The 23,313-nt window shown below is 38.9% G+C and overlaps 1 long non-coding RNA gene across 1 annotated transcript in view; it reads left to right on the plus strand.

Annotated features, from left to right (window-relative positions):
• LOC128139691 (uncharacterized) overlaps positions 1-23,313 on the plus strand; it is a 249,408-nt gene that overhangs the window by 73,420 nt on the left and 152,675 nt on the right. The window lies entirely within an intron of this gene.

Consider the following 23,313-nt stretch of genomic DNA (forward strand, 5'->3'; position numbering starts at 1 on the left):
CCAAACTCCTTCTTAGACTATCTATATTCTGGAGATGGAAGTCCAAGCCTAAAGACCCATAGAAGCAAAACAAAAATACCTGATTGATAAATGAGTTAGTTAAAATAAAAACCCACAAAAAAACCTTTTCTATTAAAAAAATTTAATAATTTCTTTGACATCCAGTCACTTGATTTTTTTTTTTTTTTCCACAATCTAAACCTCCTGTTTTTCCTATCACAGAATGGCATCATAGATCTCTAGATCCGCAAGACTAAATATTGCTCAGTGTCAACATCAGGCCAGGGTTATTTTCTGAGAGAAATTTTATATTTAGAGGGAAAGTAGAAAGCATTTTTGTGGCATGCTGATGTTTGGAAAACAATGGTTGTTTAGAATTGCTCAGAGGACTGGAATGTCAGAAGTAGTCCGAGAGAAAATGGATTTGTTGGCAGAAGGCAGACAAAGTGGTCAAAGCCATGTGCTAAGTGCAGTTTGTGACATGGCTTTTTGATTTGCACTATACCTAGTGCTAGCACACCTGTGGATCTGGTTAATGTGTAACAGTAAGTAGCTGTTTCCATAGGCTGTAGAATTTCAAAATGGACATTTTAAATGTACATTGTCATAGCCAGCAGCCACATGTTAAATTCCTGTAACATCAGTGTATCTAGAAAAGACCCAAAAAACTTTTTGGCTAACAGAAATTTTGAATTGTCAGTAAACTTGATTTGCAGAATGCTTTTTCAACGTGTTTTTCCAGCTTCTTGCGCACGATGAAAAGCTGTGGTTTTTAAAATGAATAATATACAAGATGGCTCTAGTTTAAACAACACTGAAAGTTCCAGCCTGCAGGATTCTTGGTGGGGCTTCAGTGAATGATCTTATTGGAAATAGATTAGTTCCATAAACCTAAATTTGGAAATAGGAAGAATAATACTAAGTGCAACCAGATTGCGAAAGTAAAAATCCAACCACAATTTTACCAGGGCAGCACTGGACAAGTGTAATTTGTTTTTCACTTACAAGTCCAAGCAAATCCTCAACTCTTTCAGAAAAATTCTTGAGCTTTCAAACCAGAAGGTTGTTGATAAGGGGAGAAGATAGGGTCACTTTGCTTTCCGGTAAAATACTTAGATGGCTTCTTCAATTAGATAACTGGAATGGTGTTTTGCATAAAGAGTAAGATTGCTTAAGAAAGTGTCTGCTTTGTTGTTTGATATCAGACATGAGAAAAGCAATCACATGCAAAATTTGAAAGTAGCTGAGATTTAACCTGGTTTTGATATAATTAAAAGCTCTGAGCTGAGTTTTGGTAAGGATTTGTGACTTTTTGTTTGGGGGTTTGTTGTTTGTTTGTTTGTTTGTTTTTTAACAGAATCATGTCTGCTTATGTTTTTACATGGAAAATGTGTAAAACTTGGAAGGGGAAAAAAAAGAGAGCTTTTTATTTCTCATACTTTTAAATTTGATTGAATCTCAGGCTCAAAATAGTATTCTGGAAATGTGATGATATCTTGGGAGAAGCAAGAATAAGTTTTACGCTGACTCTTGGAAAATGAAAACAACCTTTTTTCAGATTGCTCTGCTATGTTAACCAGCATCTGCTACATCAGAGTAGATGGATGAATGTTGCAGAATATGAATCTACCCATCTAGGGCCTTGGAGATGCTCAACTCTTGTTTGCTAACTTGCAAAAAACTTAGCTGTGTCAACTTCTTTGCCAGTCCCTTCTTTATACAGCTGCTGTGCTCAAAGAAACATGATACTACTGTGGAGAACCAGACTGTATCATTATCTTGCCTCTCTATCTAGTTTTTCTCACTAGACGATAGAGAGAAACGGGTATGTGTGTGGCATACAGTAAGAAAGCAGCAAATGATTCAATAGGAGCACTGTTGTGAAGCGAAGTGGTGCTCAGGCTATTGTATACCCAGGGGTTGCCCAGCTCTTGAGTCTGTTCAGAGCTAAGGAAATACACGGGTGGCTTGTAGAACAAGCTTTTCCTGCTCTGCAGAAACCACAGCTGAGATTGCAGGCCATCTGTGCAGACTTGCTAACACTTGGGTCTTCTCTTTAATTTGATTTACACAGCTTTTATAGCTGTCTTCCTCCAGGAAGTTGCTAGTGGTATTTTGCATGTCTTTCTAATTAAACTATACATTAGTGGACCAATGCCACTCACTGTTCAAAATTCTGAGTGGGGTAGGAACTGGAGCCAGATTTAGTTCCTACACAAAAAAGATGATGCTAATGTTTTTTGGCCCTTGATATTTCTAGGCACATTTCCTTCATTTTTTCCTAAAGATCAGCTTGGATCAAGCCCTCCTTATCTTTTGAAGGCTTTGGAATCATAGTGAAGTCAGTATTTTCACTTCTGGGGTAGAAACTTAAAGTTATTTAAACTGCTTCTCTCCAAAGCAGATTTGAGAATCTGTAGGAGTGAAAGACTTTCTTTTGTATCACCACAAATAAATGTATCTTTGCTCTGATGACACCTGTCACTACCCAGGACAGCATATTTACAAACTGAGCAAATACACTTAGGCTGCTGCAATCCCATACAACTACCTTCAGAAGCAGATTTGTGTTTTGTGGGTGAAACCTGTTGTTAGAGACTTAACTGCTTTATAGTTCTTTGGAAAATGATATATGACATGTAGAATGTGAAGGAAGTCTTGGAAGTGTAATTCACCTAGATTTGATCTGAAGTGGAAAGGAAGTACAATTAGAACAGACCAAAGAGACAGACCTCTCTTACAAAGTTTGCCCTGGTGTTTTTATATATTCTACAGAGCAGATCTCAAGTACAGCTTCAAATGAAAGCATTTTCAAGTTGTGTGGGGGTTTTTTTTTAACTTAGCAAAAGAAAGCAATAAAAACTAAAGATATTATTGAGAAATTAAGACCAAATGTATTATGAAGTCACAAATGGAGATTCTAACTGCTAATGGTAGTGGGAATCAGTTTGCTACAGTACTATAATTAAAATGAAAGAAATAAAATATGAAACAAGTAAAAATTTGACTAAAGTTTAAACATAGCTGAAATATAAGTAGACAACATAAGTAATTGAAGGACAATATAGGAGTATCACAAATATTAAGTAGAATTCAGGGAATTAAAGAAAAGTATATTTAATAAGTCAGTGGCAAAAGATTTTATTCATCTCACACTTCATCCATTTGTAAGTAATAGAGGGTCAAAATTCCTTCATTGATGGTACCAGCTGTCAGGGATTGCTTATTATTATTATAGCTATCTTTAGAAATAAAGCCATCTATAAATAGAATTTACTCTGGCTCTCCAGGAGGGAGATGCTCTTAAAAGCCAAGGAAATATTTGATACTGTATAGCTGCTGTTCGAAGACAATGAAAATAAACAAAAGTAAGTAATCTCTCCGCAGGAAAAAAATATGGAGGATAATAACGTAGAGGGTAATACTACTGCTGTCATCAGTGTGTCCTAATAGTAGCAATTGATAAATGGAAAGAGGCTGCATTTGTATAGAGAGAAGTAGTGTAGAATAATTAGAGATGAACTATGGTTACTGTAAAAGCTGTGATAATGCCACTGAAACAACACATCCTGCAAGATTGTGTACAAAGACATTGGCAAAGGTGCTGAAGATTACAAAGTCAATTTAGCGGTACTAAAAGATGTTGATGTATCATCCATCATTATCTGCCAAAAGTTTGCATTACTAGAACTTTGCAGGTACCTCACTGCCTGTATCTGGAAATTCTATGTATTGTATGTAATCTGAAGTGCAAGTCAAGCTTGTTTGAATTTGTTTCTTTATAACGTTTGGCAAAAGGAAAGATAAAAGGCTTTCCAAGGAAAAAAGACTCATTTTCATAGGAAAATTGAAGTATCTTTTCTGAAAAAATGTTTTGTTTTAGATAATCCCTTTTTCCACCAAAAAAAAAAAAAATTTCTAACCATCCCTGCAGATGTTTATTGAAATAGAAAAAAATTTTGTTTGTTTTGCATTAAAAAAAACCCTGTAGAAATCAGGCTCCTTTTTCTCATCCCCCTTATCAGATTCATTCATGGACACTTACTTCAGTATTTTGAAAGGCATATGGTGATCCCTTTACGTTTTTTTAATATGCATGTTCTATTTTGGTGCACTTTTGAGGGAAGGCTTGGCTGAAGATTTGCAGTTCTTTAAGAGGATGTTGGAATTTCTAGAAATGCAAACACCATCTCACCACAGAAGCCATCAGCAATTCCAGCATTTTTCCAAGCTTCCTTTCACGCTTATTTTTTGAGGCTGAGAGACAGAAGGGAAAAAGTCCCCTAAACCCTCTCCTCTGACAAAAACACAAAAATAAAACATGGGAATCTGGAAAAGTGAGACACAAAATGTGGGTAGGGTATTATTATTGCTCCTACTACCATAATCATCATCATCAATAACTGAGGCAGTATTATTATTATTATAATTTTCTTTCTATTTATTACCAGTAAGTAGTATGTTGGCTATAACAATAAGTAAGTATGACTTTAACATGTGTTTGAACCTTTCAGCATGCAAATAGAGTCATCTAACATTTGAAAAACAGCTACATTTTTATAATAAGTCAAAGGCCCTGCTTTACCTTTCAATTGCAATGGTGCAAATCTTTTAGTCATTGAAGCCTGAAGGAGTCCTCTCAGGGTGAACCAAAGGCTAGTGTGTCCCGTGATTTCAGAAAAAACCCCACATAGACACAGTTATTGTAGGTAACCCAGGTTTAAGTTCTGAAAAGCCTCCAATAGGTCTTACACAAATTTCTGACTTGCAGGAACCTGGAAATTCAGCTGTTCCCTGCAAACTGCCACCTTTGTAGTCATTAGATTACCACTAACTGCTCTTCTGTGACTTTTGCACTTTCATAACTGTTTTCCAATGTACTTGCTTTAGCTAAAACTTCTGTATGTGGGAAGGAGAAACAGCTGCAGCAGTCCTTAGGTGACCTTAGTTTTCTGTAGGCAACTTCTTGCTTTCTTCAGCTCGTTATTTTTACTTGCTTTTTAAAGTTTTTCTTGTTCTGTCTCCTGCAGCTTTCACTGTCCTTGGAGATGTGGTGCATCTTCACACCAGCTAACCAGAGCAGCTATTCCTGCTCTGGATTTACATACTAAGCCTGAATTATTTCAAAACTAGAAGAAAAGGGTTTTAAGGTCTTTTAAATACTTTAAAGAGTTTGAAAACCATCCCAGAATTCAGATTATGTGATTGCCAATTGGTCATTATTCATCTAGAAATGCAACACTTATATCAGATGGGACAATTCTTGACAAAGTCTAAGGGTTTGTCTCCCCATTTTCTCTGTTGGGCCAGCATTGCCTGTGAAACAGCATCTCCCATGATGGATTGTAATTATTGTTTCCCATGATAAGTTGATGTTCGTACAGGGGAAAGAGACTCTTATGCTGCGTGTAGCATGGAAGCAGAACAGACAGGGCCATAAAGGAGAAAGGGAGGCTGAGGTCTGAAATGGCAACTTCTACAAAGCATTTTTAAAAAGTATATTTCTTTTTGTTTAGTTGATTTTCACTGAAAAAAAAAATCTGCTTTGCTTGGCATTTTGAATGAATTTGATATTGGGAAGAATCCACCCTTACAAAGCCCCCCCAAAAACAAAACAGAAAGGAACTAGTCGTTATGTGGTAGCTCTCAGGGGGCTGCTCCCCATGGGCTGGGGAGTTGGGAGCCACAGTGCATCCCCATGGAGGCAGCAGGGCCTGGCAGCCAGGGCTGTCCCACTGCTGTCCCACTGCCCCGGCCAGCACTGGGACAGCCCTGGGCATCGGGCACTTCCCTGAGGACAGGGATGGGCCGAGGCTGGGACAGGGCATCAGCCTGAGGGTGGGGTGAGGTCTACATCAGTGAGCCACGCGCTGCCAGGCTGGAGCAGCAACTCTGGGGCAACCCAGCCCTTCACCAGGCCATTATAGTAACTCTTTTACAAAGATTAAGAGCTCAGTTAATTCTATTTCTTTTTAGTGGGGCTGTTCAGAAATGAGAGCGCAGAACATGGAATTACCGCCATCCCTCCTCCCCTGGGTGGCTTGCAGGAGTGTGCCTCAACTCCTTCTCCTGTAAACGGTTATAACAGTCCTCGTAGGACTATCCCTATAATGGAAGTTCATACACGCTTTTGTTACAAGAATTCTGGAATATGTATTTAACTCCAATGTAGTCAAAACCTTTCTGTTTGAATGTCACATTTTAGAGCTGAAGCATTTCAACAAATGCACTATGAATAAAAGATGTAGATTAATTTAAAAACAATGTTATAAATTACATCAATATTGTAGGACACTATACAGATATATCTAGAACACTACATATACTGTTGTGGCTGAAAGGCTTCCACAGGATGTTCTTAATCAAAAATTGCAGGAGTGATGTTTATACCAGGTGCAAGAATTTCTTTAATAGATGTTATTTTGTCATCTACTGAAAATGCTGAAATACTTACTCTGTCTTTTTGAGGTTGATGACCTTTAGAATATTTTGAAGTTTAACACACAGGGAACTGTACTGGATTTACTGGTACCTCTAAACATAGCCATTTGTTCTTCCCTTGTTATCACATCAGAGTACAATCCTTGCTTCACACTTATGATGCTCATAAAATCCCATTCCATTTATCATTCTTGATGCAATCTGGTTGCACTTCCTTAGAATGAATTGTTTTCAGCTAAAAATAACTCCTGGCTTATCGATATTTTTATTATTCAGTAATAGTTGGTATTTTTCTTTGGTAAATAAATCCTTGTCTTCAAGATTACTTTTTTCTAACTCTCTGCAGATCATTATGATGTGCTAAAACCACAGATTGTTTGAATGTCCAGCATAAGCGCCTGTGGTTAAAGGTTACTTATCTTCTAGCAAATAGAGGTCACTTGGTTCCTACAAGTATATAAACAAGTTGTTAGTATCTGCTTAGAAGCATAGCCTTTTCAGCATAGTGTATTGTCTTGACACTTTCAAGCATATGGTCTTTTTGTTTATAAGTTGGGGTTTTTTTTGCCTGAAAAAGTAAAGGTAATGTAAATCACTATACACAAGGCCCTAAAAGGTTAACATTTCAGCTTTGTGTTGTTCATTATGGACTCTTACAGTCACTCATCCATCTAAGTCTAAACACATACACAGGGTATCTGATGTTAAAGGAGCAGTATGACACTTGCAAAAGTTAGGGAATGCCAGAATTAAGCTTCAGTCTCCTTATGCGTGGGCATATGCGCATTATTTTTAATCACATGGAAACAGGCTGTTCTCTCCAGAAGCCTTCTGTCTCATTCACAGTAAAACCTAAGTGGCCTTCATTTAACAAGATTATCTTTAGTTTTGCTCTTTGTGGTTGAATGGATGGCCTCATGTTATTTTAGTGTACACTACTGAAATCCTGTTCTCTATTCCGAGTGGTTGTTTTCAAGTCGAGCCGTGATTGGACTCGTGGATGAATGCCTCGTTCACAATATCTCAGGAAGAGAGGAGGAGGGTATTATTAGAGAAAGGAAATTGAAATGTAGAAGCATTAAGATCAGAAGTTTCCATTGATTTTTGGGCACAGTGAGAATGTGTCATGTGCTTTCATTTTTCCTACAGATGGACATAGTCCTCATCTGACAGGGATAGGTGAAAGCAGGTTCTTTCCAAAGCAGAGTGGAAATACAGAAACGTTATGTGCCATCATCTGGATGCCTTTGCTGTTTACAGGCTTTTTGTTGATGAGTATGTTCAGAAATTGGAGAGACAGTACTATTCAGAGGCCAGGATTCCAGTCTGCATCTTGTACAGGAACATCCCTGGGAAGATATTTGCTTTTCTGTCCAGTTTATATTAGATTTAACTCTGCTGCCCATCTCCTTCTGCCTGTATTTGTTACAGTCCTGTCTCTCCCCTACACTGAGTCCTTGTCCAGTTCCAGTCTCTGCTTTCCAGTTTCTTCATTTCAGTCTCATTCTCATCATTGTCTTGTAGATCTCTCATGCAAAAAGCCAAGTCTCTGTTCTGGTCCCAGCCCTTGCCTGGTCACTGCTGTCTCATTTGTTCTGGTCATGTATCGCCTCCCTCTGAACCACCTATCTCAGTTTAATCTCATTTCCAAATTCTTGCCCCGGGTTTCTCATTTAATTTTAATGTTGACCTTTCTTGCCAGTTTGCATTCGGATGGCATTCAGCGATACACCTTTACAACATCAAGTCCCACAAGGGGTGAAGGTGTCCAGAGCACTGAGAGGAGAGCACTGTACCTGGGAGTCTATCTGCTGAGCTATGCATTCCCACTCAGGAAATGTAAAATGTGGATTTTTATTTCGGCCAAATTTGAGTACGTTCTTAGCAGAAATGCAGTTATAAGTCACAATAAAAGGGTCTTGTAAAAGAAACCTTGATAAATGAGAGAGTTTTCAGTTTTCTGGGTCTGCCTTTCTATCAGCCCTCAGGCAGTGTGGTTCAGCTGGGCTTCTCCTGGGCCTTGTAGGGAAGGGGAGTGAAAGAAACACCTCCTGTCTCTCATGGCTGCCGGAGCAGGGTGTAGAGGAGGAACTACTGCAGCAGGAGAAGCTGGACTTGGAAGTCACGCCTCTGCACAGGTCTTACCTCCCTAGTTGGTCTCCTCTGTAGCAGTGTCCACTGTCTGGAGCCTGTGAGAAGTGCCGAGAAGTGCTCTTCGAGGGCTTGTGCAGGGGGTACAGGTCTGTGAGGGGCATGGTGGTGTTTAGTGACCTGGCTTTTTCTGTCGTGGTAGAGATGTCTACCGCAGCTTGTTCTGCTGTCTGTGTGCTAAGCCAGCTATCCAGCCAGTCCTGTTTCCGCTCCTTTGCCTCAGAAGTCCTGAATGGAGGAATCATGTCAGCTGTCAGGAGAGATCTGCGACCTTTGGGCAGGAGGGGCTGGAGCACCCCCCACTCACCCCATCCGCCGGGACCCCTGTCCCCTGCTCTTCCCCCTCCTTCCCCTCCCCGTGCCAGCCTGCGCTGCCCCTCTGCTCACCAGACCCTCGAGAATAATGGAATAGCAGAATAACAGCGCTGCTGCCATCGGGTGCTGCTGCCCCAGGGCACCCCTGCAGATGACAGCCTTTCTGCAAGCTGTCATTAACTGATGTCAGAGTTCGTTTTAAATAAAGTAGAAATGCCTCATTTGCACTGCTATTTTTCAAACCATAGGAGGCTCTGAATCTGTTATTATAAAGAGAAGAAAACTTCAAAGCCCTAAAAGAAAGAAGTCAGATAATAACTGCAAGGAAGGGGAGAACAATTCCCTGACCAGGAAAGCAGACCAAAACCTGTTTTTTTTATTTCCCATGGCATGCGGATGAAAGATACCAAAACTTCAGGAATTACCAGTGTGTAAGCGCTTTAGGAGGTGTCTCAAAAGAGAGAAAAAGGTGTCCTGCTTTTATCAGTCATGCATTGTGACAGCCGCCTTTGAGATGTTACTCAGTGTTTCTTTTACTGCCAGGCCTCTCAGCCATGTGTGCATACTTGGCTTTCTGAGTGATACAGGTCAAGGGCAAAGTGCCATGCAATGGTTTTAAATTTAGTCATTCCTAAAACACACTTCTGTTGATGAGGTATCCAGCATAATGCTGTGCTTTGTAATTTTATAGAGTAATTTAAAAAAGATTAAAAACTCAAACTTTGGAAGAGACAGTAAGACATGAATGTTTGGCAAGAATTTCCTAGATCAATCAGTTAGGCAACCAGACTAATTAATTTTGTTTCCAAGGGCGTTTTGTTTTGTTTTGTATTTTGTTAAGTGCTGCTGAAATCTCCCAGATTAACAGCATTTTAGAAACTGAAGTTCTTTATTATTGAACAAACATAGTACCACTCAAACCCCAACAATATAGATCGATTTTTCTTTATTGAACTCTACTACTGTCTAAGAAACTGCCTGCAGTTTGACAAGCTCAAAGGCTTGACCCGTGGGGCATTAAATAAATAAACAAACTATTGCTATGGTTACCAAACACTGTATTTGAGTAGACAGATGCTTCCAACAGCCATAACTCACACTTTAAAAGAAGCAGTATTGCTCAAATCATGTGAGTACTTGATAATCTTACGTTCCTGTTTCAAGTTAGACGCTGTGGTGGACAGCTTTCTGAATTGCACATTTTTGCCTATTAATGTTTTATTAATAAATTAAAGTTTGAAAAACTGATCTGTTCAAGATTAAAGTATTGCCCAATACTTACATAGAGAAACAATATAAATCACAAAATACATTATTTTCTCAAAGGAGGCCTTGGCATATACAGGCATCCAGCTGCTTTTGGAATGAATCACACATAGCAGCTGAACTGCTCACTTCTATAGTGACTCATTTCTAATATACTTCTTCGTTAGACCTCAGCTCATGAAACAAATTCACCAGCACAAATTTGTCCTATCCCCACAGTTTATTTCAATCACTGTCGGTTCTTATCATGTCATGTTTTGCGTGACAGAGGGGCCCAGATGCCTGAAAAGAGGAATAAAACAGTGTGTAGTATGAATGGGATGAAACCTTGGCTCCTTTTAAATTCACGCACCAAAGTGCAAAACATTTCTTATTGTTAGAAAACTTCAAGGAAATGTTGACCTGGCTTGGTAAAAGGCACATCACTTGCCCTGTTGAAATGAGCACAGATTGTTTTGACTCTATTTCAGTTCAAAGGCAGTTTGGTATCTCAACAATCTGCATCATGTGGTCAGATATAACATGATTTCTTTTCCACTTCATTATCAGGAAAAAGGGGGGAAGATAACATCATTAGTTCAGTGACAAAAGCCCTCGCTGGTAATACTTTCTGATGCTGAAATTTGCAAAGTTTGTAGATTGTATCTCTGTGGATATTGCTACAATCCAAAAAAATGAGAGACTAAGTTAAATATCTGGTCACCTTTTAAACACTTTCCAAACCAGCCTGGTGTCTGAGATACTGTCATTGTTTTCTATTCTGTGTAAGCAGCTGAATGGGGGAATCTGGATATGAATAACTATTTACATTTACTATCTCTTTTATTTGCTGATCTTATTTTTTTTTTGCGTGTCTTTATTTGATCAGATATGTAGACAACAGTAAAGTTATCTGGAAAGGCCATCAATTTTGCAGTGTTTTGTCTCTAAGGTCATTTCTTCGTGTTAGCTGCCAGAAACTGGTGGAATTACCAGTAATTTCATGTATTTCAGGGAATCCATGAAAAAGATGATGGTTTTTAAACTGAATACCCAATATAGTTTTATATTTCTCTCATATCTTTCACTGAAATGACCCCAAGTATACTATTTCTGTATATAGAGTCTTAAATGATGTTGCAAACTGCAGTGTTGTGGGATACATAAGTTATATGTGGGAGTTATTTAATATCACGGTATGTTTATTAATCTTGTGTAGAAGTGTATCTTGTATAAGACCATTACATTTACTCTTTTTTTTCCTCATTGTAAACTATCAGTTACTTATCCTTTCAGTGTTTCCCTGTGTAAAAGAACTATTTACTTTCCATCTTTCCTGCCCCATGAAATGAGTGGCCATAGGAGAGGCTGTAGGAACAGATGCTTAAAGAAATGGGAGGAGATAGGGACTCTGGGATGACTGATTTCTATGCCAAAGGATTACAGCACAATTTTCTTTGCAACTTCAAATAAGATGCCTTAAACAGCAGTGTTGGATTATGCTTGCTCCACGATTGGATTTTATCCATTTCATTGTGCAATGTGCAAATCTCCAGATAGCGACAATACCTGCCATAAATAATGTCTAGTTACAGGATCTTACGTTTTGGGTAACTGGGATAATGAAATGCTCAAAAGAATTTCTAGCAAGACTTGTTCATATTTTTGGGTAGTCTGATGAAAATCTGTTTAGTCTAGAGGTTATTCATTCTGCTTCCAGGCTATAAGGAGGACATGATAACTTGCAAGAGGTGGGGGGAGGAATACAGACATAAGGGTTAACCTCTACAATCGAAAGGTATAGTCAGAGTGGTTTTTGTAGGATTACAGCTGGATCCTCTTGTATATTTCTTGCCAGCTCACCAACTCTGACTTAGTAACACTCGGCATAGCTCAGAACTGTCTTAAATCAAAATGCCATTGTGACTTTGGGGGAGGTATCAAAGATTAAATAACCCAGAGAATGAAGTCCATTCTCTTTCTCTAAGATAGTATTTTGCTATATTGTGACATAGGTATATTTTCAGGCATCTCTGTATTACAGAGTGCTGGCCGAATACAGCTCCCCATAAAGGTACTGCTTGTATATGCTGACATTAGCGAAGATGATAAGGATGAAGTACTGAAGGGAAAGTGCTGTCAAAGCTTATGTGTCCAGGTGTCCCCAGAGTCCCCATTCTCCCTGGTGCACTGACACATGTTGCAAAGTTTCATTCTACCTGATGTGTCATTTACTGAATCATTGTACTCTCAGTCTGAAGAAATTATGATAGCGAAGAGGATGTTTGTGTTTCTGGTTAGGGAGAGACATAAGTGATTTCTTTGAGTTTCCTTCGTTAATTTGTCACTCCTTGCTCAGGCTGGCCAGGCTTGGCATAGCTGAAGGTGACCTGATTTTAATCTGTACCAAATTCCATTGACTGTGATAGAAGGAAGTGCTGCAGGAAATGTGTAGTTGAGTGGCTGGACATAATTACTCCAGCCACTCAAGCTAGTTATGCATAATGTCTCATCTTAAAGATAACACAGTTGCAGCCTTTAGCTTGTTTAGTGATTTTTTTTTCTGCAAGTTTCCAGATTCCTCGTGGGATGATTCATCGCGCACAGTAGAAGTTGCACAGACTGCGCAGAAGGACGAGTGAGAGTCTTTGTCTATTTCTCAGTGTATTTCCATGGCCTGTCTAGCCGTAATCTTTAAGGTCTTAATTTGAGAGGGTTACTACTAAGAGGCTTTTAATCAGGTATCTGAAGGTTACATGTTTTTAAAATTAGGTCTGATGTAGGGACGAAGAAGACTGTCCGATTGTAACTGAGAGCTACTTTCTTGTTCCTGATCCAGAATCAGCCTGCTGTGAAAAGCAATTGACAGTAATTAATTGATTAGAAGGCTGTTAAAAAGAACCTTTTCTAAAATGTGTACTTACTGAAGACTACTTAATTTACAGTAACTTTCCCTTCCAACCATTCAGATAATTTACCTGCCACCCTGGTTTTCTCAAATGGTATGGTTCTGCTTTAAAAAGTGACTGTAAAAATGGTATAATTGGACGCATCTTTTCCACTGCCCTGTTGTTTTGATTGTGCTCAGTTCACAGTCTTTCTCCCTAAAAACAGGTCAATTCATTCAGGACTGTGAGAATCACTGTAACGTTGCAATTTATGCATCGTGTTCTGTAGGAAAGCCAAATTTTGACACCCAAAGTGCAAACGTTTTAAAAAAATCTCCCATGCTACTCTGCTGCCTCTTCTAGCTGTGGTTTGTGAGAAACCGTTAATGTACGTTTTAATTCCAAGAAAAAAACCCTTGGAATTCCAAGAAAAAACTTGAAAACTGTGAATTGTATTCTTCTTTTAGAAAAAAAAATGCCTGTGTCCTGGAGAAGGGTTGTAGCTTAAGGAAGCATTCCCTTATTAGTTTAAATGCCTTCCAAATCATGTGCTGCTTTTGCAGAACTCTTTTTTAGTTGCTTACCTTTGCAACACCTTGAAACAGGAACTGAATTGCCTTGTTCACAAATATCAATTCCCTGAGGTACTGGAAAGGTAAGTGTTGTGACAATGATGCTAAACCCCCTTTGTGGATCTGTTCCATAGTAAATAATTCTGTTGATAATGCAGAACATTGTACAGAGAACCCTAGTCTTCCTCCAACTCTTTTCAGCCTTCTGGCATATGATCTAATTCTGTAAGTAAATAAATGTTTGTTCTTGCCCCTTGAGGCGGCTTCCCTACAATTTTTCATTCTAGAAAGCTGTATGCCTTGCTTTTACACTTAGCACCTAGGTGTAATCGAAAATGCCGAACAGATTCTTTAGCTGGGTCATCCTGTTCCTTTATAACCTGTGTTTCAGTTTTTTCTGTGCTCAGGAGAATTTTTATTTCAAATACTTTAGTAGAAAAAAAAAATGTGGTTGAAAAATATGGTGCTGCCTCCTCCTGCCAGAATTTGAGTCAAATCAGTGGTTAAGCAAGCAGTTCCTTCCGAGCTCTTGATGCAGGCTGGTAGCTCATCAATGAAACCTTTCATTTTTAACAGATTTTAAAAATGTAAGACAGAGGGGGCAAGGAGGGGTTGTAAACTTAGTTTGTAGCAGCAGTATATGTCCTTCATGTCATTTAAAATTCAGTCTTAATAGGGACCAGAGTCCGTATTCAGCAGAGCACTGTCTTTCAGTCTGATAAGGGTATATGCAAGTGCTTTCATTGAAACAGTGATTTAAGTCCATGCTAAAAATAAAGCATGTGTGCACACGTTTTACTGACTCAAGAGTGGTTTGCTGTGAGATAACCCCAGTACAGTTTTATCACTGCTATGCAAGTGTTCAGTAGTAGGTAGAAGAGCTCAAAACTGTTATTCCTTTCATTCCCAGCCAGATGCAAACTTAGCCTTTCACCTGGAGATCATTTCAGCTGTGCTTTCTTATAGAATGAATTAGTCACAAATCTCTCCTCTGTAGCTTGCTGCTGAGAAATGGTTCTTCCTTTTTATACTTAAAATCAGTGTACAGGGTTCCAGCCATTTTTTTGTTATACAGGTGCCAGAGGTTACTACAATTAATAATTTATCCCAGATAGTGATTGTTTTTTAAACCAAGTTAATATTTTTTAATTCTGCAGAATTTTAATTGTATACTATACTCTTGTAATATTCATGCTGTGTTCTCATTAAATTCTGCGAAAAAAGAAATTAGCTTTACAATGCTATAGCAAAACAGATTGCTTTATGTAATTGTCATAAAATTGAAGTGGTAAACCTGTCAGAAGGATATCTAATATGTAACTCAGCAGATGAGATTATGCTAGAATGAAATCATTTTCAGATCTCACCAAATTAAATCAGATAAGATGTGGCTGAGTAAATAGGATGGTTACAAGTAAAATTTCCTTTAAGAAGGATTTTTTTTTTTAACATCCATGTATATATTGGCTCTCTTCTGGAAAATTGCTCAAATAATTTCAGGAAGAATAATGTTCATTTCCAGAAAGTGCTGAAGTAATCTTCGTCATGCATATGTGTATATTTTAAATCATAAATTCAGTTTATTATTAGTCTGGAAAGGTTACTTCAGATTTAAAGTGAGCATACAGATTTAGTGTCCTGGTTAAATTTATTCTTCCAGATTATAGCGAATGAGCTGTTAAATTATTTTTAATTAAAGATTGGGAAGAAAAAACTGAGTAAAAAATGGGTAAATAGTATCTATATAATGCCTTTACACATGCTTTTCCTGTAAGTCCGTGTTACATAGCGCAAATTTGATTTCATCTTAAGCCCCCTAGGCTGAATGGAAGATCAAAAGTAACATTAGCAACATAGATTTATCATAGAGCATAGATGTAAGTGTGGTAGATAAGACGCCAGAAGGATTAAAAAAAAAAAAAAAAAGACTAGATGGAGTTGGCTCCAGCTCACTTTAGTGTAGTGTAAACCACTCTTACTGCCCTTGAATCCATGTGTACCATTGTGTATACAACTGGAAAACACTGGGAGATGATGATAGGCCATCCCTGTAATTCAGAAAATTACAGATGAGCTATCTTTTTTAAAACAGTAGTTTCTTTTAATAAAGTAACTGGCAATAGTTAGGTATTTGTCCTTTTTTGCTTAAGGTACTTCTCAAGGTAAAAAAAAAATAATAATATGTACAGTGTTTATACAATATTTTAAAAAAATGTTTCAAAATCATAGAGAGACGAAAGGCAGAATTTGTACTTAATCTTTTTATCCTAACATTCTTAATTGTTTGTTTATCACATCACAGCTCATACATTAGTTACCCTAAAGTCATGTTACTGTGGTGGCAAGTAGTACTTCCATGCAACAGCAGATAAGACCTTTCTTCTATACTTCCATTGTTCTGTTTCATTTAGCAGGTAAACTTTCAGTCACATTAAAAAAAAAAATTTAAAAAAACTCTAAAAAAATTTTAAAAATCAGGCACTAGTCTTTCATATGCATCAAAAATAAGAGGAGGAAGTCAAATGCCTGATCCCAGTCTGGGACTGAATGGTAAGCAACTTCTGGCAGAAGTATCAAAAGCAGAACTCAGATTTTTGGATGAATAGCAGAACTAGTGGAGACACAGTATCTGGAGCTCATCAACTTGTGGTAGGCAGCAGCTACTAGGAAACTGGCTTAGAGTAATTCTGGTCTCTGAAGATGTCACAAACTCACAGAGTGGCAATGCACCATCAATAACTTGGAGAGGCATCTTTGTGAAGTTCTCAGGAGCATACCAAGCCTTTCCTTTAGGAAGAAAAACACATGCCCACTAAGGCCCAGAAGGTTGAAGCAACCATATCAATTGCTCTTCCAGTGTTGGCACAAAGGATCATTTAGAGAGACCTCCCATCCCTCCTTTCCATTCTGCAGCTCTCTATCTGCCTGAAGGATATTCTTAGGGGCATATCCGTAGAGTGGAGTATTTGAGTTTGTGCTTTTCTGTGCTTACTTCATCTGATACTTGTCCTGAAGATCACACAGTGAAGTGGAGAACATTATGGTCTCTTTACAAGAGAGGACACCTCTCTAACTGCCTTCCCCTGAGGGATAAATATACATTTTGCTGAAGTCTTTGGTAACAATTTCGACATTTTGAGTGCAAATAATATAATACCTTTTTTTGCAGATGTGGTTGCATCAAAAGAGATCTATTTCTGCAGCTGGTCCTAGGATCTTACAAGGTTCATGTTTCTTCTTTCCAAATTTTGAGGAATCCTTACATAGTTGAGGTGCTGGAGATGACCTCAAAGCCACTAATTAATATTCCAGAATGTTAATGGCATAGTATGAGGAGGAAAGTGGGTTACTAAGGAATGGCAGTAATCGCTCAGTAACTGAAGTTGTACCACAAGTCTGTTAGAAATTTGAATTTTGACACTGTATCACCATCTCCGCCCCTGCACCCACAATATCCTGCTGAAAGAGAAATCTTGGCATTCCTGAAATTTGGCACACTCCATCTCGGCCTAGATAATATTGCTAAAAAACAGGAAAATAGGCTTAAACCTAGGAGGAAGAAGGGATATAAAGTCTCATTGGCTTTAGGATTTGGCTGGATTTGAGTAGTGTATTATGAAAATTTAGTTGCCTTTGGTTTGCTTGTCCTCACCCCCCAGTGGTGACTGACTGCAAGTGTGGGAAATATAGCAAATTAATTAAAACTTGAAATAGAGTATACTGGCCTGTGCAGTAATTCAGCTAAAAGGTGAATGCTTTGTGGGGACTGAGCATGCCCAGTGCAGACTGAATCCTCAGCAAAGGATATGTTATATTATTATAATCTGCTCTTCAGCATCAGAGAATTAATATTTTTCAGAGCTTAGACTGACCTTATTTGAATGAGGTTTTGCAGACATCAGAATCTCTCAGAAGGTAATAATTTAATCATCCTGAAGCAAGCATCCAAAATTTCATCCAAAATAGTTAATATTTACCTAATTCTGGAGGAATTAAAGAAGTGTGAAAAGCTGGGGAATGTTAATATTGGGAAGTAATTCAAACTTTGACAATCCTAAAAGGACATAAAGAAGTTTGTCTTCATAATTTCATTCATTAAATGATTACCACAGTATGACAATTTAATTTTTACTTGGGCAGTTAATAGTACCTTTTTCTTACCTTGTGTCTGTGTATTTCACTACATCCTGGAGGTCTCAGCTGAGATTTTAAACTCCTTGTACTTGACATAACTGTGATACAAATTAATCACAGGGGCCAAAACCCGAAGTAGTGTGGATGATCTGTTGTTTTCCTCAGTCTACAGACTGGAATGGAAGATGGAGGATCCATAAAAATGACATCCTTATGTATCTGCTAAATTGCAAAAGTGGTCCTATTTCTCCTTGGAGCCGTTACACTGCTTTAACCTCAGGCCTATTCTTCCTCCCATGACTGCTTTCAGTCCTTTCTTTGAGAAATTCTCAATGCAAAGCTCATCAAATGCCAGGAATTTTCAGACAATCCCCAATGTCATCAGAAAGAAAGCAAACTTCCGATGACTTTCTACACCTCATGTCACTTCAGTCTTAGACTTCCCTGGGAAATTTGGTCAGTAACCAGATGAAAATAAACATTTAAGCATTTTGAAAATGTCATTGCAGTTCTATTTTTTTCAAAATTCTTGTCATGTTCTTGGCTTATAATATCATTGACATGACTTGGTCATGTTTTGTTAGGTTGGCCTCGCTAAGGAGAAATGCAATTTAGAACTTTGGGATGAGGTTAAGAGGCTACAAGAGGTTGTTTTTGAATGTATAAAGATCAGTATTTGTCCTTATAAACAGTGCTAGATTTGCACTGATCTCCCTCTAAATCCAGCTGCTGGGTCACGGAAAAGCATTGGTTTCCTGGCAGAAGAACCAGGAAAAATGCAGAAGAGGGGGTGAGAGTATGTTTGGTGAGTAGAATGGAGATCTCCTGGGAGGTCACATAGTGCAAGGATTACAAGTTGGACAGGGTATTAGAAGGCCGTGAGAAAGTGATGAAGCTATAACTTGTCCTGATATGGTAAGATATAAGGAACATGGCATATATCTGCCAAGGACCTGTATAGCTATACTGATTGATGAGGAAAGGCAAACTACATAGTATATTTGTGTCTTCTTTCTGTTCCTTTTGACCTTCATTCTTTTGAGACCATTTTTAGAAAGCTTAGTCATTGTGTGGTGTTAGCAATACATTTCCTGGGAGTTCTGGGACTTTCTGGGTGTTGCAACCTTAAATGTTTCTTAGGGAAGTGTTTTATTTATGAAGCATCTTCAAGCAGTCAAGTCAGTGTTCTGTGTTTGAGCCAAATCTACTCTCTTGTCAACATGAAACTATTCCTGCAATATTATGTCATTTTCTCCTCTTCACTTTAAATATTCTTCATGACGGTGGTAACTTGCCTATTGTAGAAGAAATAGGTTGTATTTCACTAGATGGAGTTTTGAAGAAGTGGTAAGAAAAACATATCACTCAAGATAAAACCCAAACATCGTTAAAAGTTGCCAAGTTTATTTCACTGTAACTGTATATATGTGTTCTGCGTTTTAAATCCTCATGATTTGATGTCAGAGGAAAACAGATGTCAAAAAGCTACAAGACAGGAATGTTTGTTATATTCTTTTACAGCGAACTTCTATCCCCAAACAGCTGCTAGGAAAGCGTCAGTTTCAGACGTACGAGACTATTTAAAAGGTTCTGTATTTATTTATAAGTTATATATAACATATATCATATGTAAATATATTTCCAGGAATTGCCATGGAAAAAATAAATACTTGATACAGAATGTGATTTAATTAATGGTAAAAAGTGTTACATACAAGCAAAACCAACAGAATAGTACTCTCCAGCACTATCTGCAACATACTGTCTGCACTTACTGCAATAACTGTTTAGTTTTCAAACTGAATGTCTACTCTGTTTTATGATATAATGATAAACCATACACAAATGTACTGTGAACAGATGCAGAATATTTTAGTGAATCTTGTCTTTGATCCAAATTTTCATCCAGGGAAGACAAAATTATTGAATCATAGAATAATTTAGTCTGGATGGGGCCACAACAGGTCGTTTGATCCACCTGCCTACAGGAAGCAGGGCTAGCTGGATTAGTCACGTAAAATCAGAGAATAAAAAAGTTAAGGAACAAAATTAAGGAACAAAGTAGGACAGAGAGCAGAATATACCCCCCATAATCCAGGAGGAAATAGTTAATGACATCCTATGCCGTCTGGACACTCACAAGTCTATGGGACCAGATGGGATCCATCCAAGAGTACTGATGGAGCTGGTGGAGGAGCTTGCCAAGCCACTCTCCATCATTTATCAGCAATCCTGGTCAACGGGGGAGGTCCCAGAGGACTGGAGGCTTGCCAATGTGACTCCCATTTACAAGAAGGGTCGGAGGGAGGATCCGGGGAACTACAGGCCTGTCAGCCTGACCTTGGTACCGGGGAAGATTATGGAACAGTTTGTCTTGAGAGCACTCACATGGCAACTCCAGGATAAGAGGGGGATCAGGCCCAGTCAGCATGGGTTTACGAAAGGCAGGTCCTGCTTGACCAACCTGATCTCCTTCTATGACCAGGTGACCTGCCTAGTGAGTAAGGGAAAGGCTGTGGCTGTTGTCTACCTTGACTTCAGCAAGGCCTTTGACACTGTCTCTCATGGCATACTCCTTGAGAAACTGGTGTCTCATGGCTTAGACAAGTGTACTCTTTGCTGGGTAAAAAACTGGCTGGCTGGATGAGCCCAGAGAGTTGGGGTGAATGGAGTTAAATCCAGTTGGCGGCAGGTCACAAGTGGTGTTCCCCAGGGCTCAGTATTGGGGCCAGCTCTGTTTAATATCTTTATCAATGATCTGGACAAGGGGATTGAGTGCACCCTCAGTAAGTTTGCAGATGACACCAAGCTGGGAGGGAGGGTTGATCTGCTTGAGGGTAGGAAGGCTCTACAGAGAGATCTGGACAGGCTGGATCGATGGGCTGAGGCCAATTGTATGAGGTTCAGCAAGGCCAAGTGCCAGGTCCTGCACTTGGGTCACGGCAACCCCATGCAGCACTGCAGGCTTGGGGCAGAGTGGCTGGAAAGCTGCCCGGCAGAGAAAGACCTGGGCGTGCTGGTTGACAGCCGGCTGAATATGAGCCAGCAGTGTGCCCAGGTGGCCAAGAAGGCCAACGGCATCCTGGCCTGTATCAGGAACAGTGTGGCCAGCAGGAGCAGGGAAATGATCGTCCCCCTGTACTCGGCACTGGTGAGGCCGCACCTGGAGTGCTGTGTTCAGTTTTGGCCTCCTCACCACAAAAAAGACATTGAGTTGCTGGAGCGTGTCCAGAGAAGGGCAGCCAAGTTGGTGAGGGGCCTGGAGCACAAGTCTTATGAGGAGCAGGTGAGGGAGCTGGGGCTGTTTAGTCTGGAGAAGAGGAGGCTGAGGGGAGACCTTATCGCTCTCTACAACTGTATGAAGGGGGTTGTAGTGAGGTGGGTGCTGGTCTCTTCTGTCAGGTGTCTGGAGATAGGATGAGAGGAAATGGCCTCAAGTTGCGGCAGGGGAGGTTTATGTTGCATCTTAGGGAAAAATTTCTTCACTGAAAGGGTTGTCAGGTGTTGGAACAGGCTGCCCAGGGAAGTGGTTGAGTCACCATCCCTGGAGGTATTCAAAAAGCGCATAGACAAGGCACTTCAGGGCATAGTTGATGGTTGGACTCGATGATCTTAAAGGTCTTTTCCAACCTAAATGATTCTATGATTCCAGGAAAATTATAGTGGTTTTATAACTTGATAAATTGCTTTAGGTGAGTTTGAAGAGACGGAAAGGAAAGAGGAGTCTTGACAGAGCGGCAGCTTAATTGTCAGTTAAATGGATGTGATTGAAAAACCTGGGATATTGACTTCTGAAACAGAACTTTCAGTGCAGTGTTTGCTACACAGCTAGCAAAAATCCTATTTTGAGTGAACTGGAAGTGCCAACTAATTATTCCCATAAAGAGACAGGCTATAATTTTCAACACTAAGGTGCTAACACCATTTTTTGAATCATACTGCCAGTTATAGGAACTGTATTTTAGATAGCTAAAATTTTCTTTATAGTTCCAATTATATAAATGTTTTAAATGCTAATTCAAATCTACTTGGCAGTATATCTTTAATTGGTTGTGTGTTCTTTTGCTGAGGTGACTTTAGATGTACAGAACTCCCACTGACTACCAGAAGTTTTGTTTGGTATAAGATAGAAATAAGGTCCATAATTAAACTTTAAATGTAAAAGCATTTCTGGCATTATTACACTTCTCAGAGCCATTCAGAGCTGTGGATTTTTAAGGAGAAGATACATTGCTAAAATCACCCCCTAGAAGAAACAGAATTTCTATAGAAAAGGAAATTTTCTTCTGAGAACTGTTATTCTCTCTGTTTTCTCTTAGCAAATTCAAGCTAGGGCAGTTTTGACTGCCTGGCCATTTCATTCATTAAAATGACAGCTCAAATTCTAATACTGAACATGTAGCTGCCAACAAAGCTTGATACAGTTGTTCCTTAGAAGTCATCAAAGATATACAAAAGCATGTGTATAGCTGCAGATGCACATAATTAGTATTGTTGTTCAAAGGGAACTGGTACAGTGTTTGTATTAAACTTTTAAAAGACTGCTTGAAAATATTCTCAGTGAGAGAGAGTTTTGTTTTCTTCCTTGTCTCAGACTTACATAAATAACTGTATGCATTTCAGCCCAACAAGCGGGAAGACTAATCATGGGACAAAGAAGGGAATCTCAAGCAAGACTTGGAGGATTGCTCATACTGATATTTTTTCATTCCAGATTGTTTGCATTAGGGTGCCAAGAATTTTTAATATGTTCTAAGACGAGCTGTGTGCCTGCCTACTGTCTGCACAGTCAGATCAGACTTGTATGGTTTTGGTACTGCAGATTTCAGCTGGTTTGTTTATTATAATACAGCTGGGCTTCTAAGTCTGCAGCTGAAATTACTGCAAGAAGTGGAATAGTATGTTGCTTTTCACAACTTTGTGCTGTATTTCACAGGAGCATTTAAGCTGTGCTGCTTACAGATTTTATTCAGGTATAGATGCAAGAACAGATAGATGTCTGTTTATTTGCATAAAAGGAGTTAGTCACTTTCTGGAGCCAAAACCTCGGGGTGGGCGCTGTTTGGCCTCCATGACTTTTTAAGCTTTCCTATTAATGTAAAAAAGCTATTTGTCTGAATTCATTTTTTATTTTGATATGCTAAGTTTTTTTTTTAAAAGATACTGACTGCAGTATAAAACAAACCAGGCCATGGTTCTCAGTACTGAACTAGTAAACATAACTGACTCCTGTTTTATAGGAAAAATAAAGGGCTCAATAAAGGTTAAAATTGGCTGACAAAGTCATAATTAAAGAATCTCATCAAGAAACCTGATTAGTTTTATAGGCCAAGAAAAGCTAAAGTCACTCAATATTAGGGTCTTTTGTGGAAGAGAAGATGGGATATGGATGCATAAATCCATGAGAAAGACAAGTTCAGATATTGTGGCCCTGCCTGTATTACAGATGTTTCTGGCAGCACACCACTTTTATCTTCCTGTTGCCAATGGTGTGGAAACCCTGGGTAGAACACCACAGTGAGCCTACATGTCCTATACATCTCTGTCATGGGGGTATGTTGAGTCTA

Source organism: Harpia harpyja, chromosome 3, assembly GCF_026419915.1.
Source record: "Harpia harpyja isolate bHarHar1 chromosome 3, bHarHar1 primary haplotype, whole genome shotgun sequence".
NCBI lineage: Eukaryota > Metazoa > Chordata > Aves > Accipitriformes > Accipitridae > Harpia > Harpia harpyja.